We start from the raw sequence: 4,739 nt of genomic DNA, 5'->3' as shown, positions 1-4,739 counted from the left end.
GATGTCTTCCACATCACTGTGACCCTCTGCAGACTGCTGATATTTTTGTACTCCACTTCCTGTCTCCAGTCAAATATTTTGTATAAATTCTATTTGTTTATGCCACTGTGGGAGCCAGTTTTGAGACAATTTTACACGAGGTTCACTAAGATACTCATCATAAATACAACCTTAATGATTACATGTAAAATATTCAGGCTGCTTATTGTCATCGTTATGATTAAAACTTTTTGTTTGGGGGCATTTTCCACTCTCCTGTTGTTTTTTCAAGTTGATGTCTATTTGTTATACCAGAAAGATTTCTCGGTGGGTCTTCTACTTGCAGATAACCTGGGCAAACGGTGAAGCTCCGTTGTTTGAAATTTCCCACACAGCAGTTTTATGTGAGAGATGTATTGTTGTATTATTAATGAATTATTAATCTGTTGTCTCTTTGTTATGCACCTTTTACTGTTACTTGCTGCTGATTGCTATTACGGCAGGTTGTTCTTGATTTGTAATAATGTCTATAATAGTTTTACCACTATATCAATTTTCAAAACACAGAGTGACAAACTGCTTTCAATAAAAACACACATTTAAAAAGTATATATTTACCAGATATAAAAACTGATAGTCGAAAGTACAGTCTTTCGGGTCTTTTCCTAATGACATGCTGACATAATGTCACAGTGGCCACGGGCCGATAGCTAGATCGGACTCGATTGCAGATAACCACAACAGAGACGGCTCAACGTTTTGCAGTGTTTATTATTTAGTCAACAAGTGAATATGTGGCAGGGTGTCGCTAATGATGTAACCGTGTGACAGTGGGGGGTTCCGAACAGTAGCAGGTTCCGACGGGAACGGAGCGGTTGCGTTGGTGAGCGGCGTGAACCTCGCTTTGAGGGAGAGGCAGCGATAGTCCAGGGGAGTAGTGGAGAGGCTGGCAGACCTGAGTTCCGCTGTGTCCAAGGTGGTGAGTGAGGCTGGAGGGCAGGCAGGTGAGGGTCCTTGTATTTTTCCTGAATATGAAGATGATCCACGGAGAGCTGAGGTTAAGGGTGATAGCAAAGAAGGTCCAGGGAATCTGAAGCGCATGAAACCAAAGTTAACAAGGAAAAAGTGGCACGAGCGTAAAAAGCCGTAGAGTCAATACCAACGTGAGGTCGTTGATGAACTGGAGGTGAAGGAGAGTCTGAGGGGGCCTTAAACCCTCAACCTGATTGCCCCGAATCAGTCTGAGGTGTGCAGGACTGCAGCAGGGATGATGGCTCCGCCCAGGGGTGGAGACCAAGGAACTCAGGTGCCTGATGGAATTTTCCAGTCGAGTCTCCAGATCCTGACACATACATGCAATTGTTGTTAACTATGGTCCAAAAAATATTTGCGCAGTATTTGAAAATGACATGAAAATAGATTTTCTGCAGTTGATTTAAACAAAACCACAAATCTGATGAGATTAGTGTGGCTGGTCTAAATTTTAGGCCCTGCAAATGTTGGGTGTGGAGAGGCAAAAAAATGTAGATTTTTAGCTGCAATGGATACTGCCACATTTGGTGGAGTGGTGATGATTTGATTCTTGTTTTGCAGCCACAGGAAGTTGGCAACTTCCAGGTATTGAGTTAACCACAAGTTTCTCAGTATACTAAAGTGGAAATGTAAAATACGCAGTCATCTGTCTGCCTGCAGAAGCTTAGCCCGTAGTGGGGCACGTAGCAGAACAATGATCCCAAGCAAGCAGCAAATATCCAACAGAATGTATGAAAAAGAAAAGATTCAAAAAGTTGCTATGACCCATCCAAGCTCTAGACCTCAACCTGACTTAACTGAGATGGTATGTGTAGCTGAAAGCCACAAACCTCAATGAAGTGAAGCAATGCTGTAAAGACCATCAGGCCAAGACAATATGCTCAGCAGCATGATACAGTAGAAGAAACTACACTGATCACTAATGAGCAATGCAAACATTCTTCTTTGTTTTTGCCCATCCCGTTTGGTTCTTTAGCCATCAGAATTTCTGTCTGAAGGCCAAGGAAGATGCCCAACAGATTTACTTGTGGATCAACATGGCCTTGGTCCATTTCAAATTCAAATTCAAATTCAAATTTTATTTGTCACGTACACAGTCATACACAGTACGATATGTCAGTGAAATGCTTGGACAACTGCTCGTGACCTAAAGAAAACAAAAAGGAAAGGCTATGAATAAGATAGGAAATAAATATGAAAAATTAAAAAGGGTAAATTTAACTAGGAAGGAATAAAATATAAATTAAGGTTAAAAATGAAATAACTGTACAACACAAATTAGAATGAAGGGTAAATTTAACTGGGAAGAATAAGATAAAATATATAAATTAAAGTTGAAAATAAAATAACTGTACAACAAAATACACAATATAGAACTATATAAGAATGTATGAAGAAACTAAATATAAATAAATATATACACAATAACAGCAGCTGTACAAGTATTAACCGAAATGAAGAATATATAGTTGTGCAACCACTTAGTCTTGTGCTGATGCTTAAGTATAGGATGAAAACAAAGTCCAGAAAGTCCAGTGTGTGTGTAAGAACCATATGTGTGGGTCAGTACTGTGTGGTGGTGTGATTGAGAGACCGTATCGCCTGCGGGAAGAAGCTCCTCCTCAGTCTCTCTGTGTTGGTCTTCAGGGAGCGGAATCGCTTTCCTGACCTCAGCAGAGAGAACAGTCTGTTGTTGGGATGGCTGAGGTCCTTCACCATCTTCCTGGCCTTGGTCCAGCACCGCCTGCTGTAGATTGAGTGCAGGTCAGGGAGCTCGGAGCGGATGGTGCGCTCAGCTGACCGCACAACCCTCTGTAGAGCTCGTCTGTCCTGCATGGTGCTGTTCCCGAACCAGGTTAAGATGTTTCCCGCCAGGATGCTCTCTATGGTGCACGAGTAAAAGTTCCTGAGCACCTTGGAGGGCAGTTGGAAGTCTCTCAAGCGTCTGAGGTGGTAGAGACGCTGTCGGGCCTTTTTCACCACGGTGTTGATGTGACAGGACCATGACAGGTCCTGCGTGATGTGAACTCCGAGGTATTTGAAGCTGTCCACTCTCTCCACTGGGCACTCGTTGATGACGGGGGTCTGGTAGTTCCTCTCCTGCTTAGTGCTGAAGTCCACTATCAGCTCCTTTGTCTTACTGACGTATTAAGAAGGGAGGTTGTTCCTCTGGCACCATGTTCTCCGATTCCTAATCTCCTTCAGGTAGGCCGTCTCGTTGTTATCAGAGATCAGGCCCACCACGACGGTGTCGTCAGCAAACTTGATGATGGTGGTGGAGCTGGTAGTGGCCACACAGTCATATGTGTACAAAGAGTACAGCAGGGGGCTCAGAACACACCCCTGGGGGGCTCCAGTGCTGAGAGTGGTGGAGGCTGAGACATGTCCGCCCATCCTTACTGCCTGTGGTCTGCCAGTTAGGAAGTTGGAGATCCACTGACACATAGATGAGCTGAGTCCCAGATGCTCCAGCTTGGTGGTGAGTGTGGAGGGAATTATGGTATTAAATGCAGAGCTGTAGTCTATGAAGAGCATTTTAACATAATTCCCCCTTCTAGTGTCCAAGTGAGTGAGTGATGTGTGGAGGAGATGAGAGATGGCATCGTCTGTGGAACGATTTGGACGGTAAGCGAACTGTAGTGGGTCCAGTGTGTCTGGTAGTGAAGAAATGATGAAGTCTCTGACCAGGCGTTCAAAGCACTTCATCACTACTGAGGTGAGGGCTACAGGGCGATAGTCATTGAGAGAAGCAGGGTGGGGTTTCTTCGGGACAGGAACAATGATGGACTCTTTGAAGCATGTGGGGATCACCGACTGAGATAAAGAGATGTTGAATATCTCAGTGAACACAGGAGCTAGCTGGTATGCGCAGTCTCTGAGGATACGACCTGGGATGCCGTCTGGTCCTGCTGCTTTCCTGGTGTTCACTCTCTTGAAGGCTCTCCTTACTTCATGCTCGGAGATGACGAGCACGTTTCCGGTGCTGGCAGTATCTTCCTGTCTGCAGCCGTTAGCGCCGCTAGCACTAGCATTGTTGGAGTCCTTAGCTGCAGCCTCGAAGCGAGCATAGAAAGTGTTCAGCTCGTCTGCCAGAGTCACGGCCGCGTTCGTCATACCGGTTGTTGGTGCTTTATAGTCCGTTATTGTCCTTAGTCCCCGCCACAGGCTCCTAGAGTCACTCTGTTGGAGTTGTGACTCTAGTTTCCTCCCGTAGCGCTGCTTCGCCTCTTTCACCGCCCTCCGCACGTTATATGACGCGGCTTTGTACGGGTCCATGTCCCCCGTCATGAGTCCCGTGTTGTAGGCAGCGGTGCGGGATCTCAGAGCGTCGCGGATGGTTTTATCCACCCACGGCTTCTGGTTGGGAAACGTTGTGATAGTCTTTGTCTCCACGGTATCATCCGCTAGTTTCCCGATGAATCCCACAACCGCTTCCGTAAACACGTTGACGTCATCGTCGGAGCTGTTTCTGAACATGCCCCAGTCTGCGTCATCGAGTGCGTCCTGTAACGCGGCCACCGATTGGTCCGTCCAGCGCGGTCATAAGGTCATTTCAACGAGATTAACCTGAAAGCACTAGTGGGAACACAACGAATATGACTGCACATTTACGCCGACATCATCCTAGTGCAAAGACAAAAACAACAAGCATGCTACTAACTTTAGCCGAGTCATTTAGACAGCTGTTAGCACATGATTCTCCTTATGCTGGACCTGATATTCTCTCC

This window comes from Haplochromis burtoni, unplaced genomic scaffold (assembly GCF_018398535.1).
Source record: "Haplochromis burtoni strain Fernald_Lab_line unplaced genomic scaffold, NCSU_Asbu1 Contig_1112, whole genome shotgun sequence".
NCBI classification, from domain to species: domain Eukaryota; kingdom Metazoa; phylum Chordata; class Actinopteri; order Cichliformes; family Cichlidae; genus Haplochromis; species Haplochromis burtoni.
This window is presented reverse-complemented; position numbering follows the sequence as displayed.